This window comes from Oncorhynchus keta, chromosome 25 (assembly GCF_023373465.1).
Source record: "Oncorhynchus keta strain PuntledgeMale-10-30-2019 chromosome 25, Oket_V2, whole genome shotgun sequence".
Classification (NCBI taxonomy): Eukaryota; Metazoa; Chordata; class Actinopteri; order Salmoniformes; family Salmonidae; genus Oncorhynchus; species Oncorhynchus keta.
In genome coordinates, this window is record NC_068445.1 from 33,376,563 (window position 1) to 33,400,890 (window position 24,328).

A 24,328-nucleotide genomic window follows, 5' to 3' on the forward strand; every position below is an offset into this window, starting at 1 on the left:
ACACGCACAAGCACACACACACACCAACACACACACACACATCAACACACACACATCAACACACATTCACGCACGCACACACACACACAAACACACACACACATCAACACACACACACACGCACCAACACACACACACACGCACCAACACACACACACGCACCAACACACACACATCAACACACACACAGATTAATTCATTACAGGTGGAGAAGAGGAAATAGTAGTACTGAAACAGAAAACACAGAATTAGCTGATAGGTTCCATTCAGTGTGTGTGTGTGTGTTATGGATATCTTTAACCATGAAGCCCTTCTCATTAGCATGGTAATAGTCAAACCGCAGGGTGTTGTATTAGGATTCATCTCATTAAGCTTTCAGGAGATTTAAAGTTAACTTTGAAAGTTACAAAAACACTCAGTCCTGTAGTTAAACTGTGTTTCGGGAAGTTGCAAGCCTTCCTGGAAAAACACATCGGTGTATAACTGTTCATTTCTAAATATAAAAATGTGTTTTTACGGACAAATTATTTCCTAGACATTCAGGTAATGTATTTACTTATTCAACACTAATTGAGCCAGGTGTTCTCCAAAAACAGCCTGCTTGACAATTTAAAAGAAAAACAACAACAAACATTGGAGAATATTATTTCCACAGCTTCATCAGCACACATACACGTCTGCCATTTTGTGAAGTCTACTCACCTCAGTACGATGGATGACTCCCAGTGATATCACAGAACAGCCCATGAAACTGCAGCTCGGGACAGTGCTCGGCAAACGCCCTCATTGATCATTCAGTCACCAAACAGAGGAGAGGGGGAGAGGAAGGGTTATGCATTTCAAAGTCTTGGAGCTTTTTCAAAGAGAAAGTTGATTAAAACATTTGTAAGAATTAGGAGTTAGCATTGTGCACCAGCTGTGTGTCAGACAACACAATTATTGGAGTATCTAGAAGCCTGGCTGTTTCTACACAAACATTTCCCCCATCAAAATTATTCATTTACACAGCGAAGCAATAAACACACACTGTGCCTCTCTCTGTACTGTAGCGGTCCTGGAGGCCAGAGGCTGATCCCCTGGTCTGTTCCTCTCTCTGTACTGTAGCGGTCCTGAAGGCCAGAGGCTGATGCCCTGGTCTGTTCCTCTCTCTGTACTGTAGCGGTCCTGAAGGCCAGAGGCTGATGCCCTGGTCTGTTCCCTCTCTGTACTGTAGCGGTCCTGAAGGCCAGAGGCTGATACCCTGGTCTGTTCCTCTCTCTGTACTGTAGCGGTCCTGAAGGCCAGAGGCTGATGCCCTGGTCTGTTCCTCTCTCTGTACTGTAGCGGTCCTGAAGGCCAGAGGCTGATGCCCTGGTCTGTTCCTCTCTCTGTACTGTAGCGGTCCTGAAGGCCAGAGGCTGATGCCCTGGTCTGTTCCCTCTCTGTACTGTAGCGGTCCTGAAGTCCAGAGGCTGATGCCCTGGTCTGTTCCTCTCTGTACTGTAGCGGTCCTGAAGGCCAGAGGCTGATCCCCTGGTCTGTTCCTCTCTCTGTACTGTAAAGGCCAGAGGCTGATGTCCTGGTCTGTTCCTCTCTCTGTACTGTAGCGGTCCTGAAGGCCAGAGGCTGATGCCCTGGTCTGTTCCTCTCTCTGTACTGTAGCGGTCCTGAAGGCCAGAGGCTGATGCCCTGGTCTGTTCCTCTCTCTGTACTGTAGCGGTCCTGAAGGCCAGAGGCTGATGCCCTGGTCTGTTCCTCTCTCTGTACTGTAGCGGTCCTGAAGGCCAGAGGCTGATGCCCTGGTCTGTTCCTCTCTCTGTACTGTAGCGGTCCTGAAGGCCAGAGGCTGATGCCCTGGTCTGTTCCTCTCTCTGTACTGTAGCGGTCCTGAAGGCCAGAGGCTGATGCCCTGGTCTGTTCCTCTCTCTGTACTGTAGCGGTCCTGAAGGCCAGAGGCTGATGCCCTGGTCTGTTCTCTCTCTGTACTGTAGCGGTCCTGAAGGCCAGAGGCTGATGCCCTGGTCTGTTCCTCTCCGTACTGTAGCGGTCCTGAAGGCCAGAGGCTGATGCCCTGGTCTGTTCTCTCTCTGTACTGTAGCGGTCCTGAAGGCCAGAGGCTGATGCCCTGGTCTGTTCCTCTCTGTACTGTAGCGGTCCTGAAGGCCAGAGGCTGATGCCCTGGTCTGTTCCTCTCTCTGTACTGTAGCGGTCCTGAAGGCCAGAGGCTGATGCCCTGGTCTGTTCCTCTCTCTGTACTGTAGCGGTCCTGAAGGCCAGAGGCTGATGCCCTGGTCTGTTCCTCTCTCTGTACTGTAGCGGTCCTGAAGGCCAGAGGCTGATGCCCTGGTCTGTTCCTCTCTCTGTACTGTAGCGGTCCTGAAGGCCAGAGGCTGATGCCCTGGTCTGTTCCTCTCTGTACTGTAGCGGTCCTGAAGGTCAGAGGCTGATCCCCTGGTCTGTTCCTCTCTGTACTGTAAAGGCCAGAGGCTGATGCCCTGGTCTGTTCCTCTCTGTACTGTAGCGGTCCTGAAGGCCAGAGGCTGATGCCCTGGTCTGTTCCTCTCTCTGTACTGTAGCGGTCCTGAAGGCCAGAGGCTGATGCCCTGGTCTGTTCTCTCTCTGTACTGTAGCGGTCCTAAAGGCCAGAGGCTGATGCCCTGGTCTGTTCCTCTCTCTGTACTGTAGCGGTCCTGAAGGCCAGAGGCTGATTCACTGGTCTGTTCCTCTCTCTGTACTGTAGCGGTCCTGAAGGCCAGAGGCTGATGCCCTGGTCTGTTCTTCTCTCTGTACTGTAGCGGTCCTGAAGGCCAGAGGCTGATTCACTGGTCTGTTCCTCTCTCTGTACTGTAGCGGTCCTGAAGGCCAGAGGCTGATGCCCTGGTCTGTTCCCTCTCTGTACTGTAGCGGTCCTGAAGGCCAGAGGCTGATGCCCCGGTCTGTTCCTCTCTCTGTACTGTAGCGGTCCTGAAGGCCAGAGGCTGATGCCCTGGTCTGTTCCTCTCTCTGTACTATAGCGGTCCTGAAGGCCAGAGGCTGATGCCCTGGTCTGTTCCTCTCTCTGTACTGTAGCGGTCCTGAAGGCCAGAGGCTGATGCCCTGGTCTGTTCCTCTCTCTGTACTGTAGCGGTCCTGAAGGCCAGAGGCTGATGCCCTGGTCTGTTCCTCTCTCTGTACTGTAGCGGTCCTGAAGGCCAGAGGCTGATCCCCTGGTCTGTTCCCTCTCTGTACTGTAAAGGCCAGAGGCTGATGCCCTGGTCTGTTCCTCTCTCTGTACTGTAGCGGTCCTGAAGGCCAGAGGCTGATGCCCTGGTCTGTTCCTCTCTCTGTACTGTAGCGGTCCTGAAGGCCAGAGGCTGATGCCCTGGTCTGTTCTCTCTCCGTACTGTAGCGGTCCTGAAGGCCAGAGGCTGATGCCCTGGTCTGTTCCTCTCTCTGTACTGTAGCGGTCCTGAAGGCCAGAGGCTGATGCCCTGGTCTGTTCCTCTCTGTACTGTAGCGGTCCTGAAGGCCAGAGGCTGATGCCCTGGTCTGTTCCTCCTCTGTACTGTAAAGGCCAGAGGCTGATGCCCTGGTCTGTTCCTCTCTCTGTACTGTAGCGGTCCTGAAGGCCAGAGGCTGATGCCCTGGTCTGTTCCTCTCTCTGTACTGTAGCGGTCCTGAAGGCCAGAGGCTGATGCCCTGGTCTGTTCCTCTCTCTGTACTGTAGCGGTCCTAAAGGCCAGAGGCTGATGCCCTGGTCTGTTCCTCTCTCTGTACTGTAGCGGTCCTGAAGGCCAGAGGCTGATTCACTGGTCTGTTCCTCTCTCTGTACTGTAGCGGTCCTGAAGGCCAGAGGCTGATGCCCTGGTCTGTTCTTCTCTCTGTACTGTAGCGGTCCTGAAGGCCAGAGGCTGATTCACTGGTCTGTTCCTCTCTCTGTACTGTAGCGGTCATGAAGGCCAGAGGCTGATGCCCTGGTCTGTTCCTCTCTCTGTACTGTAGCGGTCCTGAAGGCCAGAGGCTGATGCCCTGGTCTGTTCCTCTCTCTGTACTGTAGCGGTCCTGAAGGCCAGAGGCTGATGCCCTGGTCTGTTCCTCTCTGTACTGTAGCGGTCCTGAAGGACAGAGGCTGATGCCCTGGTCTGTTCCTCTCTCTGTACTGTAGCGGTCCTGAAGGCCAGAGGCTGATGCCCCGGTCTGTTCCTCTCTCTGTACTGTAGCGGTCCTGAAGGCCAGAGGCTGATGCCCTGGTCTGTTCCTCTCTCTGTACTATAGCGGTCCTGAAGGCCAGAGGCTGATGCCCTGGTCTGTTCCTCTCTCTGTACTGTAGCGGTCCTGAAGGCCAGAGGCTGATGCCCTGGTCTGTTCCTCTCTGTACTGTAGCGGTCCTGAAGGCCAGAGGCTGATGCCCTGGTCTGTTCCTCTCTCTGTACTGTAGCGGTCCTGAAGGCCAGAGGCTGATCCCCTGGTCTGTTCTCTCTCTGTACTGTAAAGGCCAGAGGCTGATGCCCTGGTCTGTTCCTCTCTCTGTACTGTAGCGGTCCTGAAGGCCAGAGGCTGATGCCCTGGTCTGTTCCTCTCTCTGTACTGTAGCGGTCCTGAAGGCCAGAGGCTGATGCCCTGGTCTGTTCCTCTCTCCGTACTGTAGCGGTCCTGAAGGCCAGAGGCTGATGCCCTGGTCTGTTCCTCTCTCTGTACTGTAGCGGTCCTGAAGGCCAGAGGCTGATGCCCTGGTCTGTTCCTCTCTCTGTACTGTAGCGGTCCTGAAGGCCAGAGGCTGATGCCCTGGTCTGTTCCTCTCTCTGTACTGTAAAGGCCAGAGGCTGATGCCCTGGTCTGTTCCTCTCTCTGTACTGTAGCGGTCCTGAAGGCCAGAGGCTGATGCCCTGGTCTGTTCCTCTCTCTGTACTGTAGCGGTCCTGAAGGCCAGAGGCTGATGCCCTGGTCTGTTCCTCTCTCTGTACTGTAGCGGTCCTGAAGGCCAGAGGCTGATGCCCTGGTCTGTTCCTCTCTCTGTACTGTAGCGGTCCTGAAGGCCAGAGGCTGATGCCCTGGTCTGTTCCTCTCTCTGTACTGTAGCGGTCCTGAAGGCCAGAGGCTGATGCCCTGGTCTGTTCTCTCTCTGTACTGTAGCGGTCCTGAAGGCCAGAGGCTGATTCACTGGTCTGTTCCTCTCTCTGTACTGTAGCGGTCCTGAAGGCCAGAGGCTGATGCCCTGGTCTGTTCCTCTCTCTGTACTGTAGCGGTCCTGAAGGCCAGAGGCTGATGCCCTGGTCTGTTCCTCTCTCTGTACTGTAGCGGTCCTGAAGGCCAGAGGCTGATGCCCTGGTCTGTTCCTCTCTCTGTACTGTAGCGGTCCTGAAGGACAGAGGCTGATGCCCTGGTCTGTTCCTCTCTCTGTACTGTAGCGGTCCTGAAGGCCAGAGGCTGATGCCCTGGTCTGTTCCTCTCTCTGTACTGTAGCGGTCCTGAAGGCCAGAGGCTGATGCCCTGGTCTGTTCCTCTCTCTGTACTGTAGCGGTCCTGAAGGCCAGAGGCTGATGCCCTGGTCTGTTCCTCTCTCTGTACTGTAGCGGTCCTGAAGGCCAGAGGCTGATGCCCTGGTCTGTTCCTCTCTCTGTACTGTAGCGGTCCTGAAGGCCAGAGGCTGATGCCCTGGTCTGTTCCTCTCTCTGTACTGTAGCGGTCCTGAAGGCCAGAGGCTGATGCCCTGGTCTGTTCCTCTCTCTGTAGGCCAGAGGTGATGCCCTGGTCTGTTCCTGAAGGCCAGGAGGCTGATGCCCTGGTCTGTTCCTCTCTCTGTACTGTAGCGGTCCTGAAGGCCAGAGGCTGATGCCCTGGTCTGTTCCTCTCTCTGTACTGTAGCGGTCCTGAAGGCCAGAGGCTGATGCCCTGGTCTGTTCCTCTCTCTGTACTGTAGCGGTCCTGAAGGCCAGAGGCTGATGCCCTGGTCTGTTCCTCTCTCTGTACTGTAGCGGTCCTGAAGGCCAGAGGCTGATGCCCTGGTCTGTTCCTCTCTCTGTACTGTAGCGGTCCTGAAGGCCAGAGGCTGATGCCCTGGTCTGTTCCTCTCTCTGTACTGTAGCGGTCCTGAAGGCCAGAGGCTGATGCCCTGGTCTGTTCCTCTCTCTGTACTGTAGCGGTCCTGAAGGCCAGAGGCTGATGCCCTGGTCTGTTCCTCTCTCTGTACTGTAGCGGTCCTGAAGGCCAGAGGCTGATGCCCTGGTCTGTTCCTCTCTCTGTACTGCTGATGCGGTAAAGGCCAGAGGCTGATGCCCTGGTCTGTTCCTCTCTCTGTACTGTAGCGGTCCTGAAGGCCAGAGGCTGATGCCCTGGTCTGTTCCTCTCTCTGTACTGTAGCGGTCCTGAAGGCCAGAGGCTGATGCCCTGGTCTGTTCTCTCTCTGTACTGTAGCGGTCCTGAAGGCCAGAGGCTGATGCCCTGGTCTGTTCCTCTCTCTGTACTGTAGCGGTCCTGAAGGCCAGAGGCTGATTCCTGGTCTGTTCCTCTCTCTGTACTGTAGCGGTCCTGAAGGCCAGAGGCTGATGCCCTGGTCTGTTCCTCTCTCTGTACTGTAGCGGTCCTGAAGGCCAGAGGCTGATGCCCTGGTCTGTTCCTCTCTCTGTACTGTAGCGGTCCTGAAGGCCAGAGGCTGATGCCCTGGTCTGTTCCTCTCTCTGTACTGTAGCGGTCCTGAAGGCCAGAGGCTGATGCCCTGGTCTGTTCCTCTCTGTACTGTAGCGGTCCTGAAGGCCAGAGGCTGATGCCCTGGTCTGTTCCTCTCTGTACTGTAGCGGTCCTGAAGGCCAGAGGCTGATGCCCTGGTCTGTTCTCTCTCTGTACTGTAGCGGTCCTGAAGGCCAGAGGCTGATGCCCTGGTCTGTTCCTCTCTCTGTACTGTAGCGGTCCTGAAGGCCAGAGGCTGATGCCCTGGTCTGTTCCCTCTCTGTACTGTAGCGGTCCTGAAGGCCAGAGGCTGATGCCCTGGTCTGTTCCTCTCTCTGTACTGTAGCGGTCCTGAAGGCCAGAGGCTGATGCCCTGGTCTGTTCCTCTCTCTGTACTGTAGCGGTCCTGAAGGCCAGAGGCTGATGCCCTGGTCTGTTCCTCTCTGTACTGTAGCGGTCCTGAAGGCCAGAGGCTGATGCCCTGGTCTGTTCCTCTCTCTGTACTGTAGCGGTCCTGAAGGCCAGAGGCTGATGCCCTGGTCTGTTCCTCTCTCTGTACTGTAGCGGTCCTGAAGGCCAGAGGCTGATGCCCTGGTCTGTTCCTCTCTCTGTACTGTAGCGGTCCTGAAGGCCAGAGGCTGATGCCCTGGTCTGTTCCTCTCTCTGTACTGTAGCGGTCCTGAAGGCCAGAGGCTGATGCCCTGGTCTGTTCCTCTCTCTGTACTGTAGCGGTCCTGAAGGCCAGAGGCTGATGCCCTGGTCTGTTCCTCTCTCTGTACTGTAGCGGTCCTGAAGGCCAGAGGCTGATGCCCTGGTCTGTTCCTCTACTGTCTGCTGACTGTAGCGGTCCTGAAGGCCAGAGGCTGATGCCCTGGTCTGTTCCTCTCTGTACTGTAGCGGTCCTGAAGGCCAGAGGCTGATGCCCTGGTCTGTTCCTCTCTCTGTACTGTAGCGGTCCTGAAGGCCAGAGGCTGATGCCCTGGTCTGTTCCTCTCTCTGTACTGTAGCGGTCCTGAAGGCCAGAGGCTGATGCCCTGGTCTGTTCCTCTCTCTGTACTGTAGCGGTCCTGAAGGCCAGAGGCTGATGCCCTGGTCTGTTCCTCTCTCTGTACTGTAGCGGTCCTGAAGGCCAGAGGCTGATGCCCTGGTCTGTTCCTCTCTCTGTACTGTAGCGGTCCTGAAGGCCAGAGGCTGATGCCCTGGTCTGTTCCTCTCTCTGTACTGTAGCGGTCCTGAAGGCCAGAGGCTGATGCCCTGGTCTGTTCCTCTCTCTGTACTGTAGCGGTCCTGAAGGCCAGAGGCTGATGCCCTGGTCTGTTCCTCTCTCTGTACTGTAGCGGTCCTGAAGGCCAGAGGCTGATGCCCTGGTCTGTTCCTCTCTCTGTACTGTAGCGGTCCTGAAGGCCAGAGGCTGATGCCCTGGTCTGTTCCTCTCTGTACTGTAGCGGTCCTGAAGGCCAGAGGCTGATGCCCTGGTCTGTTCCTCTCTCTGTACTGTAGCGGTCCTGAAGGCCAGAGGCTGATGCCCTGGTCTGTTCCTCTCTCTGTACTGTAGCGGTCCTGAAGGCCAGAGGCTGATGCCCTGGTCTGTTCCTCTCTCTGTACTGTAGCGGTCCTGAAGGCCAGAGGCTGATGCCCTGGTCTGTTCCTCTCTCTGTACTGTAGCGGTCCTGAAGGCCAGAGGCTGATGCCCTGGTCTGTTCCTCTCTCTGTACTGTAGCGGTCCTGAAGGCCAGAGGCTGATGCCCTGGTCTGTTCCTCTCTCTGTACTGTAGCGGTCCTGAAGGCCAGAGGCTGATGCCCTGGTCTGTTCCTCTCTCTGTACTGTAGCGGTCCTGAAGGCCAGAGGCTGATGCCCTGGTCTGTTCCCTCTCTGTACTGTAGCGGTCCTGAAGGCCAGAGGCTGATGCCCTGGTCTGTTCCTCTCTCTGTACTGTAGCGGTCCTGAAGGCCAGAGGCTGATGCCCTGGTCTGTTCCTCTCTCTGTACTGTAGCGGTCCTGAAGGCCAGAGGCTGATGCCCTGGTCTGTTCCTCTCTCTGTACTGTAGCGGTCCTGAAGGCCAGAGGCTGATGCCCTGGTCTGTTCCTCTCTCTGTACTGTAGCGGTCCTGAAGGCCAGAGGCTGATGCCCTGGTCTGTTCCTCTCTCTGTACTGTAGCGGTCCTGAAGGCCAGAGGCTGATGCCCTGGTCTGTTCCTCTCTCTGTACTGTAGCGGTCCTGAAGGCCAGAGGCTGATGCCCTGGTCTGTTCTCTCTCTGTACTGTAGCGGTCCTGAAGGCCAGAGGCTGATGCCCTGGTCTGTTCCTCTCTGTACTGTAGCGGTCCTGAAGGCCAGAGGCTGATGCCCTGGTCTGTTCCTCTCTGTACTGTAGCGGTCCTGAAGGCCAGAGGCTGATGCCCTGGTCTGTTCCTCTCTCTGTACTGTAGCGGTCCTGAAGGCCAGAGGCTGATGCCCTGGTCTGTTCCTCTCTCTGTACTGTAGCGGTCCTGAAGGCCAGAGGCTGATGCCCTGGTCTGTTCCTCTCTCTGTACTGTAGCGGTCCTGAAGGCCAGAGGCTGATGCCCTGGTCTGTTCCTCTCTCTGTACTGTAGCGGTCCTGAAGGCCAGAGGCTGATGCCCCTGGTCTGTTGCCCTGGTCTGTTCCTCTCTGTACTGTAGCGGTCCTGAAGGCCAGAGGCTGATGCCCTGGTCTGTTCCTCTCTCTGTACTGTAGCGGTCCTGAAGGCCAGAGGCTGATGCCCTGGTCTGTTCCTCTCTCTGTACTGTAGCGGTCCTGAAGGCCAGAGGCTGATGCCCTGGTCTGTTCCTCTCTGTACTGTAGCGGTCCTGAAGGCCAGAGGCTGATGCCCTGGTCTGTTCCTCTCTCTGTACTGTAGCGGTCCTGAAGGCCAGAGGCTGATGCCCTGGTCTGTTCCTCTCTCTGTACTGTAGCGGTCCTGAAGGCCAGAGGCTGATGCCCTGGTCTGTTCCTCTCTCTGTACTGTAGCGGTCCTGAAGGCCAGAGGCTGATGCCCTGGTCTGTTCCTCTCTCTCTGTACTGTAGCGGTCCTGAAGGCCAGAGGCTGATGCCCTGGTCTGTTCCTCTCTCTGTACTGTAGCGGTCCTGAAGGCCAGAGGCTGATGCCCTGGTCTGTTCCTCTCTCTGTACTGTAGCGGTCCTGAAGGCCAGAGGCTGATGCCCTGGTCTGTTCCCTCTCTGTACTGTAGCGGTCCTGAAGGCCAGAGGCTGATGCCCTGGTCTGTTCCTCTCTCTGTACTGTAGCGGTCCTGAAGGCCAGAGGCTGATGCCCTGGTCTGTTCCTCTCTCTGTACTGTAGCGGTCCTGAAGGCCAGAGGCTGATGCCCTGGTCTGTTCCTCTCTCCGTACTGTAGCGGTCCTGAAGGCCAGAGGCTGATGCCCTGGTCTGTTCCTCTCTCCGTACTGTAGCGGTCCTGAAGGCCAGAGGCTGATGCCCTGGTCTGTTCCTCTCTCTGTACTGTAGCGGTCCTGAAGGCCAGAGGCTGATGCCCTGGTCTGTTCCTCTCTCTGTACTGCTGAGCGGTCCTGAAGGCCAGAGGCTGATGCCCTGGTCTGTTCCTCTCTCTGTACTGTAGCGGTCCTGAAGGCCAGAGGCTGATGCCCTGGTCTGTTCCTCTCTCTGTACTGTAGCGGTCCTGAAGGCCAGAGGCTGATGCCCTGGTCTGTTCCTCTCTGTACTGTAGCGGTCCTGAAGGCCAGAGGCTGATGCCCTGGTCTGTTCCCTCTCTGTACTGTAGCGGTCCTGAAGGCCAGAGGCTGATGCCCTGGTCTGTTCCTCTCTCTGTACTGTAGCGGTCCTGAAGGCCAGAGGCTGATTCACTGGTCTGTTCCTCTCTCTGTACTGTAGCGGTCCTGAAGGCCAGAGGCTGATGCCCTGGTCTGTTCTCTCTCTGTACTGTAGCGGTCCTGAAGGCCAGAGGCTGATGCCCTGGTCTGTTCCTCTCTCTGTACTGTAGCGGTCCTGAAGGCCAGAGGCTGATGCCCTGGTCTGTTCCTCTCTCTGTACTGTAGCGGTCCTGAAGGCCAGAGGCTGATGCCCTGGTCTGTTCCTCTCTCTGTACTGTAGCGGTCCTGAAGGCCAGAGGCTGATGCCCTGGTCTGTTCCTCTCTCTGTACTGTAGCGGTCCTGAAGGCCAGAGGCTGATGCCCTGGTCTGTTCCTCTCTCTGTACTGTAGCGGTCCTGAAGGCCAGAGGCTGATGCCCTGGTCTGTTCCTCTCTCTGTACTGTAGCGGTCCTGAAGGCCAGAGGCTGATGCCCTGGTCTGTTCCTCTCTCTGTACTGTAGCGGTCCTGAAGGCCAGAGGCTGATCCCCTGGTCTGTTCCTCTCTCTGTACTGTAAAGGCCAGAGGCTGATGCCCTGGTCTGTTCCTCTCTCTGTACTGTAGCGGTCCTGAAGGCCAGAGGCTGATGCCCTGGTCTGTTCCTCTCTCTGTACTGTAGCGGTCCTGAAGGCCAGAGGCTGATGCCCTGGTCTGTTCCTCTCTCCGTACTGTAGCGGTCCTGAAGGCCAGAGGCTGATGCCCTGGTCTGTTCCTCTCTCTGTACTGTAGCGGTCCTGAAGGCCAGAGGCTGATGCCCTGGTCTGTTCCTCTCTCTGTACTGTAGCGGTCCTGAAGGCCAGAGGCTGATGCCCTGGTCTGTTCCTCTCTCTGTACTGTAAAGGCCAGAGGCTGATGCCCTGGTCTGTTCCTCTCTCTGTACTGTAGCGGTCCTGAAGGCCAGAGGCTGATGCCCTGGTCTGTTCCTCTCTCTGTACTGTAGCGGTCCTGAAGGCCAGAGGCTGATGCCCTGGTCTGTTCCTCTCTCTGTACTGTAGCGGTCCTAAAGGCCAGAGGCTGATGCCCTGGTCTGTTCTCTCTCTGTACTGTAGCGGTCCTGAAGGCCAGAGGCTGATTCACTGGTCTGTTCCTCTCTCTGTACTGTAGCGGTCCTGAAGGCCAGAGGCTGATGCCCTGGTCTGTTCCTCTCTCTGTACTGTAGCGGTCCTGAAGGCCAGAGGCTGATGCCCTGGTCTGTTCCTCTCTCTGTACTGTAGCGGTCCTGAAGGCCAGAGGCTGATGCCCTGGTCTGTTCCTCTCTCTGTACTGTAGCGGTCCTGAAGGCCAGAGGCTGATGCCCTGGTCTGTTCCTCTCTCTGTACTGTAGCGGTCCTGAAGGCCAGAGGCTGATGCCCTGGTCTGTTTCTCTCTGTACTGTAGCGGTCCTGAAGGCCAGAGGCTGATGCCCTGGTCTGTTCCAGAGGCTCTGGTCTGTACTGTACTGTAGCGGTCCTGAAGGCCAGAGGCTGATGCCCTGGTCTGTTCCTCTCTCTGTACTGTAGCGGTCCTGAAGGCCAGAGGCTGATGCCCTGGTCTGTTCCTCTCTCTGTACTGTAGCGGTCCTGAAGGCCAGAGGCTGATGCCCTGGTCTGTTCCTCTCTCTGTACTGTAGCGGTCCTGAAGGCCAGAGGCTGATGCCCTGGTCTGTTCCTCTCTCTGTACTGTAGCGGTCCTGAAGGCCAGAGGCTGATGCCCTGGTCTGTTCCTCTCTCTGTACTGTAGCGGTCCTGAAGGCCAGAGGCTGATGCCCTGGTCTGTTCCTCTCTCTGTACTGTAGCGGTCCTGAAGGCCAGAGGCTGATGCCCTGGTCTGTTCCTCTCTCTGTACTGTAGCGGTCCTGAAGGCCAGAGGCTGATCCCCTGGTCTGTTCCTCTCTCTGTACTGTAAAGGCCAGAGGCTGATGCCCTGGTCTGTTCCTCTCTCTGTACTGTAGCGGTCCTGAAGGCCAGAGGCTGATGCCCTGGTCTGTTCCTCTCTCCGTACTGTAGCGGTCCTGAAGGCCAGAGGCTGATGCCCTGGTCTGTTCCTCTCTCTGTACTGTAGCGGTCCTGAAGGCCAGAGGCTGATGCCCTGGTCTGTTCTCTCTCTGTACTGTAGCGGTCCTGAAGGCCAGAGGCTGATGCCCTGGTCTGTTCCCTCTCTGTACTGTAGCGGTCCTGAAGGCCAGAGGCTGATGCCCTGGTCTGTTCCTCTCTCTGTACTGTAAAGGCCAGAGGCTGATGCCCTGGTCTGTTCCTCTCTCTGTACTGTAGCGGTCCTGAAGGCCAGAGGCTGATGCCCTGGTCTGTTCCTCTCTCTGTACTGTAGCGGTCCTGAAGGCCAGAGGCTGATGCCCTGGTCTGTTCCTCTCTCTGTACTGTAGCGGTCCTAAAGGCCAGAGGCTGATGCCCTGGTCTGTTCCTCTCTCTGTACTGTAGCGGTCCTGAAGGCCAGAGGCTGATTCACTGGTCTGTTCCTCTCTCTGTACTGTAGCGGTCCTGAAGGCCAGAGGCTGATGCCCTGGTCTGTTCCTCTCTCTGTACTGTAGCGGTCCTGAAGGCCAGAGGCTGATGCCCTGGTCTGTTTCTCTCTCTGTACTGTAGCGGTCCTGAAGGCCAGAGGCTGATGCCCTGGTCTGTTCCCTCTCTGTACTGTAGCGGTCCTGAAGGCCAGAGGCTGATGCCCTGGTCTGTTCCTCTCTCTGTACTGTAGCGGTCCTGAAGGCCAGAGGCTGATGCCCTGGTCTGTTCCTCTCTCTGTACTGTAGCGGTCCTGAAGGCCAGAGGCTGATGCCCTGGTCTGTTCCTCTCTCTGTACTGTAGCGGTCCTGAAGGCCAGAGGCTGATGCCCTGGTCTGTTCCTCTCTCTGTACTGTAGCGGTCCTGAAGGCCAGAGGCTGATCCCCTGGTCTGTTCTCTCTCTCTGTACTGTAAAGGCCAGAGGCTGATGCCCTGGTCTGTTCCTCTCTCTGTACTGTAGCGGTCCTGAAGGCCAGAGGCTGATGCCCTGGTCTGTTCCTCTCTCTGTACTGTAGCGGTCCTGAAGGCCAGAGGCTGATGCCCTGGTCTGTTCCTCTCTCTGTACTGTAGCGGTCCTGAAGGCCAGAGGCTGATGCCCTGGTCTGTTCCCTCTCTGTACTGTAGCGGTCCTGAAGGCCAGAGGCTGATGCCCTGGTCTGTTCCTCTCTCTGTACTGTAGCGGTCCTGAAGGCCAGAGGCTGATGCCCTGGTCTGTTCCTCTCTCTGTACTGTAGCGGTCCTGAAGGCCAGAGGCTGATGCCCTGGTCTGTTCCTCTCTCTGTACTGTAGCGGTCCTGAAGGCCAGAGGCTGATGCCCTGGTCTGTTCCTCTCTCTGTACTGTAGCGGTCCTGAAGGCCAGAGGCTGATGCCCTGGTCTGTTCCTCTCTCTGTACTGTAGCGGTCCTAAAGGCCAGAGGCTGATGCCCTGGTCTGTTCCTCTCTCTGTACTGTAGCGGTCCTGAAGGCCAGAGGCTGATTCCCTGGTCTGTTCCTCTCTCTGTACTGTAGCGGTCCTGAAGGCCAGAGGCTGATGCCCTGGTCTGTTCTCTCTCTGTACTGTAGCGGTCCTGAAGGCCAGAGGCTGATTCCCTGGTCTGTTCCTCTCTCTGTACTGCTAGCGGTCCTGAAGGCCAGAGGCTGATGCCCTGGTCTGTTCCTCTCTCTGTACTGTAGCGGTCCTGAAGGCCAGAGGCTGATGCCCTGGTCTGTTCCTCTCTCTGTACTGTAGCGGTCCTGAAGGCCAGAGGCTGATGCCCTGGTCTGTTCCTCTCTGTACTGTAGCGGTCCTGAAGGCCAGAGGCTGATGCCCTGGTCTGTTCCTCTCTCTGTACTGTAGCGGTCCTGAAGGCCAGAGGCTGATGCCCTGGTCTGTTCCTCTCTCTGTACTGTAGCGGTCCTGAAGGCCAGAGGCTGATGCCCTGGTCTGTTCCTCTCTCTGTACTGTAGCGGTCCTGAAGGCCAGAGGCTGATGCCCTGGTCTGTTCCTCTCTCTGTACTGTAGCGGTCCTGAAGGCCAGAGGCTGATGCCCTGGTCTGTTCCTCTCTCTGTACTGTAGCGGTCCTGAAGGCCAGAGGCTGATGCCCTGGTCTGTTCCTCTCTCTGTACTGTAGCGGTCCTGAAGGCCAGAGGCTGATGCCCTGGTCTGTTCCTCTCTCTGTACTGTAGCGGTCCTGAAGGCCAGAGGCTGATGCCCTGGTCTGTTCCTCTCTCTGTACTGTAGCGGTCCTGAAGGCCAGAGGCTGATGCCCTGGTCTGTTCCTCTCTCTGTACTGTAGCGGTCCTGAAGGCCAGAGGCTGATGCCCTGGTCTGTTCCTCTCTCTGTACTGTAGCGGTCCTGAAGGCCAGAGGCTGATGCCCTGGTCTGTTCCTCTCTCTGTACTGTAGCGGTCCTGAAGGCCAGAGGCTGATGCCCTGGTCTGTTCCTCTCTCTGTACTGTAGCGGTCCTGAAGGCCAGAGGCTGATGCCCTGGTCTGTTCCTCTCTCTGTACTGTAGCGGTCCTGAAGGCCAGAGGCTGATGCCCTGGTCTGTTCCTCTCTCTGTACTGTAGCGGTCCTGAAGGCCAGAGGCTGATGCCCTGGTCTGTTTCCTCTCTGTACTGTAGCGGTCCTGAAGGCCAGAGGCTGATGCCCTGGTCTGTTCCTCTCTCTGTACTGTAGCGGTCCTGAAGGCCAGAGGCTGATGCCCTGGTCTGTTCCTCTCTCTGTACTGTAGCGGTCCTGAAGGCCAGAGGCTGATGCCCTGGTCTGTTCCTCTCTCTGTACTGTAGCGGTCCTGAAGGCCAGAGGCTGATGCCCTGGTCTGTTCCTCTCTCTGTACTGTAGCGGTCCTGAAGGCCAGAGGCTGATGCCCTGGTCTGTTCCTCTCTCTGTACTGTAGCGGTCCTGAAGGCCAGAGGCTGATGCCCTGGTCTGTTCCTCTCTCTGTACTGTAGCGGTCCTGAAGGCCAGAGGCTGAGGCCTGAAGGCCAGAGGCTGATGCCCTGGTCTGTTCCTCTCTCTGTACTGTAGCGGTCCTGAAGGCCAGAGGCTGATGCCCTGGTCTGTTCCTCTCTCTGTACTGTAGCGGTCCTGAAGGCCAGAGGCTGATGCCCTGGTCTGTTCCTCTCTGTACTGTAGCGGTCCTGAAGGCCAGAGGCTGATGCCCTGGTCTGTTCCTCTCTCTGTACTGTAGCGGTCCTGAAGGCCAGAGGCTGATGCCCTGGTCTGTTCCTCTCTCTGTACTGTAGCGGTCCTGAAGGCCAGAGGCTGATGCCCTGGTCTGTTCCTCTCTCTGTACTGTAGCGGTCCTGAAGGCCAGAGGCTGATGCCCTGGTCTGTTCCTCTCTCTGTACTGTAGCGGTCCTGAAGGCCAGAGGCTGATGCCCTGGTCTGTTCCTCTCTCTGTACTGTAGCGGTCCTGAAGGCCAGAGGCTGATGCCCTGGTCTGTTCCTCTCTGTACTGTAGCGGTCCTGAAGGCCAGAGGCTGATGCCCTGGTCTGTTCCTCTCTCTGTACTAGCGGTCCTGAAGGCCAGAGGCTGATGCCCTGGTCTGTTCCTCTCTCTGTACTGTAGCGGTCCTGAAGGCCAGAGGCTGATGCCCTGGTCTGTTCCTCTCTCTGTACTGTAGCGGTCCTGAAGGCCAGAGGCTGATGCCCTGGTCTGTTCCTCTCTCTGTACTGTAGCGGTCCTGAAGGCCAGAGGCTGATGCCCTGGTCTGTTCCTCTCTCTGTACTGTAGCGGTCCTGAAGGCCAGAGGCTGATGCCCTGGTCTGTTCCCTCTCTGTACTGTAGCGGTCCTGAAGGCCAGAGGCTGATGCCCTGGTCTGTTCCTCTCTCTGTACTGTAGCGGTCCTGAAGGCCAGAGGCTGATGCCCTGGTCTGTTCCTCTCTCTGTACTGTAGCGGTCCTGAAGGCCAGAGGCTGATGCCCTGGTCTGTTCCTCTCTCTGTACTGTAGCGGTCCTGAAGGCCAGAGGCTGATGCCCTGGTCTGTTCCTCTCTGTACTGTAAAGGCCAGAGGCTGATGCCCTGGTCTGTTCCTCTCTCTGTACTGTAGCGGTCCTGAAGGCCAGAGGCTGATGCCCTGGTCTGTTCCTCTCTCTGTACTGTAGCGGTCCTGAAGGCCAGAGGCTGATGCCCTGGTCTGTTCCTCTCTCTGTACTGTAGCGGTCCTGAAGGCCAGAGGCTGATGCCCTGGTCTGTTCCTCTCTCTGTACTGTAGCGGTCCTGAAGGCCAGAGGCTGATGCCCTGGTCTGTTCCCTCTCTGTACTGTAGCGGTCCTGAAGGCCAGAGGCTGATGCCTGGTCTGTTCCTCTCTCTGTACTGTAGCGGTCCTGAAGGCCAGAGGCTGATGCCCTGGTCTGTTCCTCTCTCTGTACTGTAGCGGTCCTGAAGGCCAGAGGCTGATGCCCTGGTCTGTTCCTCTCTCTGTACTGTAGCGGTCCTGAAGGCCAGAGGCTGATGCCCTGGTCTGTTCCTCTCTCTGTACTGTAGCGGTCCTGAAGGCCAGAGGCTGATGCCCTGGTCTGTTCCTCTCTCTGTACTGTAGCGGTCCTGAAGGCCAGAGGCTGATGCCCTGGTCTGTTCCTCTCTCTGTACTGTAGCGGTCCTGAAGGCCAGAGGCTGATGCCCTGGTCTGTTCCTCTCTGTACTGTAGCGGTCCTGAAGGCCAGAGGCTGATGCCCTGGTCTGTTCCTCTCTCTGTACTGTAGCGGTCCTGAAGGCCAGAGGCTGATGCCCTGGTCTGTTCCTCTCTGTACTGTAAAGGCCAGAGGCTGATGCCCTGGTCTGTTCTCTCTCTGTACTGTAGCGGTCCTGAAGGCCAGAGGCTGATGCCCTGGTCTGTTCCTCTCTCTGTACTGTAGCGGTCCTGAAGGCCAGAGGCTGATGCCCTGGTCTGTTCCTCTCTCCGTACTGTAGCGGTCCTGAAGGCCAGAGGCTGATGCCCTGGTCTGTTCCTCTCTCTGTACTGTAGCGGTCCTGAAGGCCAGAGGCTGATGCCCTGGTCTGTTCCTCTCTCTGTACTGTAGCGGTCCTGAAGGCCAGAGGCTGATGCCCTGGTCTGTTCTCTCTCTGAAGGCCAGAGGCTGATGCCCTGGTCTGTTCCTCTCTCTGTACTGTAGCGGTCCTGAAGGCCAGGCCAGAGGCTGATGCCCTGGTCTGTTCCTCTCTCTGTACTGTAGCGGTCCTGAAGGCCAGAGGCTGATGCCCTGGTCTGTTCCTCTCTCTGTACTGTAGCGGTCCTAAAGGCCAGAGGCTGATGCCCTGGTCTGTTCCTCTCTGTACTGTAGCGGTCCTGAAGGACAGAGGCTGATTCACTGGTCTGTTCCTCTCTCTGTACTGTAGGGGTCCTGAAGGCCAGAGGCTGATGCCCTGGTCTGTTCCTCTCTCTGTACTGTAGCGGTCCTGAAGGCCAGAGGCTGATTCACTGGTCTGTTCCTCTCTCTGTACTGTAGCGGTCCTGAAGGCCAGAGGCTGATGCCCTGGTCTGTTCCTCTCTCTGTACTGTAGCGGTCCTGAAGGCCAGAGGCTGATGCCCTGGTCTGTTCCTCTCTCTGTACTGTAGCGGTCCTGAAGGCCAGAGGCTGATGCCCTGGTCTGTTCCTCTCTCTGTACTGTAGCGGTCCTGAAGGCCAGAGGCTGATGCCCTGGTCTGTTCCCTCTCTGTACTGTAGCGGTCCTGAAGGCCAGAGGCTGATGCCCTGGTCTGTTCCTCTCTCTGTACTGTAGCGGTCCTGAAGGCCAGAGGCTGATGCCCTGGTCTGTTCCTCTCTCTGTACTGTAGCGGTCCTGAAGGCCAGAGGCTGATGCCCTGGTCTGTTCCTCTCTCTGTACTGTAGCGGTCCTGAAGGCCAGAGGCTGATGCCCTGGTCTGTTCCTCTCTCTGTACTGTAGCGGTCCTGAAGGCCAGAGGCTGATGCCCTGGTCTGTTCCTCTCTCTGTACTGTAGCGGTCCTGAAGGCCAGAGGCTGATGCCCTGGTCTGTTCCTCTCTGTACTGTAGCGGTCCTGAAGGCCAGAGGCTGATGCCCTGGTCTGTTCCTCTCTCTGTACTGTAGCGGTCCTGAAGGCCAGAGGCTGATGCCCTGGTCTGTTCCTCTCTCTGTACTGTAGCGGTCCTGAAGGCCAGAGGCTGATGTCCTGGTCTGTTCCTCTCTCTGTACTGTAGCGGTCCTGAAGGCCAGAGGCTGATGCCCTGGTCTGTTCCTCTCTCTGTACTGTAGCGGTCCTGAAGGCCAGAGGCTGATGCCCTGGTCTGTTCCCTCTCCGTACTGTAGCGGTCCTGAAGGCCAGAGGCTGATGCCCTGGTCTGTTCCTCTCTCTGTACTGTAGCGGTCCTGAAGGCCAGAGGCTGATGCCCTGGTCTGTTCCTCTCTGTACTGTAGCGGTCCTGAAGGCCAGAGGCTGATGCCCTGGTCTGTTCTCTCTCTGTACTGTAAAGGCCAGAGGCTGATGCCCTGGTCTGTTCTCTCTCTGTACTGTAGCGGTCCTGAAGGCCAGAGGCTGATGCCCTGGTCTGTTCCTCTCTCTGTACTGTAGCGGTCCTGAAGGCCAGAGGCTGATGCCCTGGTCTGTTCCTCTCTCTGTACTGTAGCGGTCCTGAAGGGCAGAGGCTGATTCACTGGTCTGTTCCTCTCTGTACTGTAGCGGTCCTGAAGGCCAGAGGCTGATGCCCTGGTCTGTTCTTCTCTCTGTACTGTAGCGGTCCTGAAGGCCAGAGGCTGATTCACTGGTCTGTTCCTCTCTCTGTACTGTAGCGGTCCTGAAGGCCAGAGGCTGATGCCCTGGTCTGTTCCTCTCTCTGTACTGTAGCGGTCCTGAAGGCCAGAGGCTGATGCCCTGGTCTGTTCCTCTCTCTGTACTGTAGCGGTCCTGAAGGCCAGAGGCTGATGCCCTGGTCTGTTCCCTCTCTGTACTGTAGCGGTCCTGAAGGCCAGAGGCTGATGCCCTGGTCTGTTCCTCTCTCTGTACTGTAGCGGTCCTGAAGGCCAGAGGCTGATGCCCTGGTCTGTTCCTCTCTGTACTGTAGCGGTCCTGAAGGCCAGAGGCTGATGCCCTGGTCTGTTCCTCTCTCTGTACTGTAGCGGTCCTGAAGGCCAGAGGCTGATGCCCTGGTCTGTTCCTCTCTGTACTGTAGCGGTCCTGAAGGCCAGAGGCTGATGCCCTGGTCTGTTCCTCTCTCTGTACTGTAGCGGTCCTGAAGGCCAGAGGCTGATGCCCTGGTCTGTTCCTCTCTCTGTACTGTAGCGGTCCTGAAGGCCAGAGGCTGATGCCCTGGTCTGTTCCTCTCTGTACTGTAGCGGTCCTGAAGGCCAGAGGCTGATGCCCTGGTCTGTTTCTCTCTGTACTGTAGCGGTCCTGAAGGCCAGAGGCTGATGTCCTGGTCTGTTCCTCTCTCTGTACTGTAGCGGTCCTGAAGGCCAGAGGCTGATGCCCTGGTCTGTTCCTCTCTGTACTGTAGCGGTCCTGAAGGCCAGAGGCTGATGCCCTGGTCTGTTCCTCTCTCTGTACTGTAGCGGTCCTGAAGGCCAGAGGCTGATGCCCTGGTCTGTTCCTCTCTCTGTACTGTAGCGGTCCTGAAGGCCAGAGGCTGATGCCCTGGTCTGTTCCTCTCTCTGTACTGTAGCGGTCCTGAAGGCCAGAGGCTGATTCACTGGTCTGTTCCTCTCTCTGTACTGTACACAGTGTCAACACTCCATGCCTCTCCTCCTTATTAAGTTGACTAGATACGCTCAGAGATAGGGAGAGACAGAACAACATTAATAAAAAATAAATGGGAAGATGTTGAAGGAGTGGGACAGACGGCTGGATCTGGGTGTAGAGCTATGATAGATTAGTCTGTCTCCATCATTCACAGAGATAATTGTTTTGTGTCTTTCAAATGCCAACAGCATGTTATGGATTGATGATCAATACACAGGAAGAACATTGTCCCTTTCACTGTATCAATATGGATTCATGACATATATTACCAAAAGATTTTCAGAGAGCGACATTGATGAAAAGGAGAGCATTTTGCTCTGCTAAGCAGAGTGTATCTGTTATTTCAATGAAGTGAGTGTATATAATGTATATCAAACACTTTAAAGAATGAAGCAGAGAGACAGAGAGATCCTCTGCATTATCATCAACAGCAGTCTCCTACATTTCCTCAGTGAAAACAACCGTCACGACTTCCGCCGAAGTTGGTCCCTCTCCTTGTTCAGGCGGCGTTCAGCGGTCGACGTCACCTATCTTCTAGCCATCGCCGATCCACTTTTCATTTTCCATTTGTTTTGTCGTCTTCCATCACACCTGGTTCCAAATCCATCAATTACATCTTGTGTATTTAACCCTCTGTTCCCCCCATGTCCTTGTCCGTAATTGTTTCTTGTTGTGCTTGTGCAAAGGTATGCTGGTGATTACCGGGTTTTGTTGGACCCATTTCATGTATTGTTCTGTTGACGGTGGTTTATGTTCATTAAATGACACTGTTGAAAATCAGTTTTCGCTCTCCTTCGCCTGACTTCTCTGCCGCCAGTACGCACCGCATTACAACAACAACAAATGTTGAATTAGCGGTTTACAAAATTACCACAGGACTGTATGAGTGTGCTCGCATACTCCCTTTAAAGGCATTCGCTTGAAAAACTTGAAAAAAAGTGTCAATAGTACTGTTTGTCCATTTTGAGACACCATAGCTAGTCTACACTTCCTCAAAAAATGTTTCAAAAATATATGATAACTCAAGAAGTCTGTCATAAATTTTGACTGTTATGCCGAGGAGATTTTAGTCGCGCAATTTTACATCTAACAAAGATGTTTGGTGCAGTATTTTTCTCAATGAAAAAATGTGCATGAAAACAAACACTTGCTGAAGAATCCCCACTGTTGACCAATCACCGACGAAGGGGCATAGACTTCGGCTACCAATTTGGGCCTGCCTCAAGAAGAAATGTGTGCCCGATCAAGCTAAACAAATCTTACAGAAGTCCAAAAAGAACAAAAACTTAACAAAATATCATCATAATATATGTGCAAATTCTTCCAAACTGTTTAGACTGGGAAGCATTCAGACAGCTTAATTGACAAACAAGCAAAACAAAAGCAAAGTATTCTCATACTTTGTTGATATGTGAACTTTCATGCGTCTTAATAACAAAATTGCATGCCATCAATAAATACGACTAAAATTGTTAAATTATGAGCCTTGTTGGTTTAGCCACAGAAAAAGTCTGCAACCTACCCACTAGCCATGATTTGCTGAGATAGTGAGTGGGCTGGACATGCCAAGAGAGGCGTTCAGATTGGTCTGCCGGATTGGTCTATTTGAGCTGGTGAGTCTGTGTTGGTTATCCTGTCGAACTGAGCTTTTTTAAATGTATCGTGTAGTGGACCTGCATAGCTAAGTGTTGCTCTCTACTCTCTGGAGGATCCAGTTTTGAAATCAGTGGAATTAGAGTATGATAGCTAAAGAAATAGAGAAAACACCTGTCTCCAGATTACATCTTCAAACTAAGGGCAACTGTGGCATGGCATCCATGACAGGGAGATACGTCCATCACGCATCATGCTCTTCAACCGATTGCTGCCTACACCTGCCCGCCTGTCCAACATCACTACTCTGGACGGCTCTGAATACGTGGACAACTACAAATACCTAGGTGTCTGATTAGACTGTAAACGCTCCTTTCAGACCCACATCAAGCATTTCCAATCCAAAGTTAAATCAAGAATTGGCTTCCTATTTCGCAACAATGCATCCTTCACTCATGCTGCCAAACATACCCTTGTAAAACTGACCATCCTACCAATCCTCGACTTCGGCAATGTCATTTACAAAATAGCCTCCAATACCCTACTCAACAAATTGGATGCAGTCTATCACAGTGCCATCCATTTTGTCACCAAAGCCCCATATACTACCCACCATTACGACCTGTACACTCTCGATGGCTGGCCCTCGCTTCATACTCGTCGCCAAACCCACTGGCTCCAGGTCATCTACAAGACCCTGCTAGGTAAAGTCCCCCCTTATCTCAGCTCACTGGTCACCATAGCATCACCCACCTGTAGCACGCGCTCCAGCAAGTATATCTCTCTGGTCACTCCCAAAACCAATTATTTCATTGGCCGCCTCTCCTTCAAGTTCTCTGCTGCCGATGACTGGAACGAACTACAAAAATCTCTGAAACTGGAAACACTTATCTCCCTCACTAGATTTAAGCACCAGCTGTCAGAGTAGCTCACAGATTCCTGCACCTGTACATAGCCCATCTATAATTTAGCCCAAACAACTACCTCTTTGCCAACTGTATTTATTTTAATTTATCTATTTATTTTGCTCCTTTGCACACCATTATTTTTATTTCTACTTTTTACATTCTTCCACTGCAAATCTACCATTCCAGTGTTTTACTTGCCATATTGTATTTATTTTGCCACCATGGCCTTTTTTTGCCTTGATCTCCCTTATCTCACCTCATTTGCTCACATCGTATATAGACTTGTTTCCACTGTATTATTGACTGTATGTTTGTTTTACTCCATGTGTAACTCTGTGTTGTTGTATGTGTCGAACTGATTTGCTTTATCTTGGCCAGGTCGCAGTTGTAAATGAGAACTTGTTCTCAACTTGCCTACCTGGTTAAATAAAGGTGAAATACAATTTTAAAAAATGATGATATATACAGGTGGGATAGTCTAACATTTCTAATTTTGACAGAAAGTGGTTTCATTTCAAGCTAAAGTGTACTGTTAGCTAGCTAGCTAACGTTAGCTGACTGGCTCCCCAACTGGTGTTATTTATTCGTATCTCACAGTTTTTTGCTTTGGCATTTAGAGCCTAATGTTAGCTAGCTAACATTGAACCTGGATGGTTAGCTCCCAGCATATTCATGCAGGGTAGTAACGACATGATTTGGCACTATGTTCATTGTTGTTTAACTAGCTAAAGTCAACAGGCTGGCTCGTTAGCTAACGTTACGTGTGTGATCTTACATGTTTGTTCATTGTTTACCTAGCTAGCAACATGTCCTAAGCTAAAGTGTACATCACTCGTTGAATATGGCTGGTGTCAGTAAACGTCTGCAAAGTAGCAGAATGAAATTGTTGCCCGCAGAGCTAGTTAGGCTGTTTTCATGTTATCCAGAGGTAAACAAATCATCCACCAGAGCGGCAAGTGGGCGCTATCCGCGGAAACAAGATGAGTGGGGCTAAAGATTAAGAGGGTGTGAACGATGCTGAATGGGTGGAGACAAAGAAGAGCTCTTCACTAGATAACAAAACATTCAAAGACCATTTTCTCAAAAGTGAGTTTACAAGTTTATCAACTTTCAAAGTAGAAATACTGTGTATGATATACAATTTTGTAACTCAGAGTCTCTACTTTTATCCAATGTAAAACACTAATGCATGCAGAGCAGAATCAGGACGATACCCGCTAATAATCAAAATCCAGAAAAGTACTGTTAAATTCCACAACCACCTACAGAGATGAATCTGGAGAAGAGTCCCCTAAACAAGCTGGTCCTGGGGCTCTGCAGACAAAACATAAACAGACCCCACTGAGCACCAGGACAGCAATACAATTAGACCCAACCAAATCATGAGAAAACTAAAATATCATTTATTGACACATTGGAAATAATTGTTTTAAAAACAGAGCAAACTAGAATGCTATTTGGCCCTAAACATAGAGTACACAGTGGCAGAATAACTGATCCAAAATTAAGGAATGTTTTGACTCTGTACAGAGAGGCTCTCGAACGAAGACGGGCTATGTGCCACTGCCCACAAAATGAGGTGGAAACTGAGCTGCACTTCCTAACCTTGCAGTCATTTCCACTCCTGCCAAACGTATGACAATATTAGAGACACATGTTTCCCTCAGATTACACAGA

The 24,328-nt window shown here is 54.2% G+C and overlaps 1 pseudogene; it reads right to left on the reverse strand.

Moving 5' to 3' along the window:
- LOC118357951 (F-box/LRR-repeat protein 17-like) overlaps window positions 1–24,328 on the reverse strand; it is a 650,863-nt pseudogene that overhangs the window by 433,221 nt on the left and 193,314 nt on the right.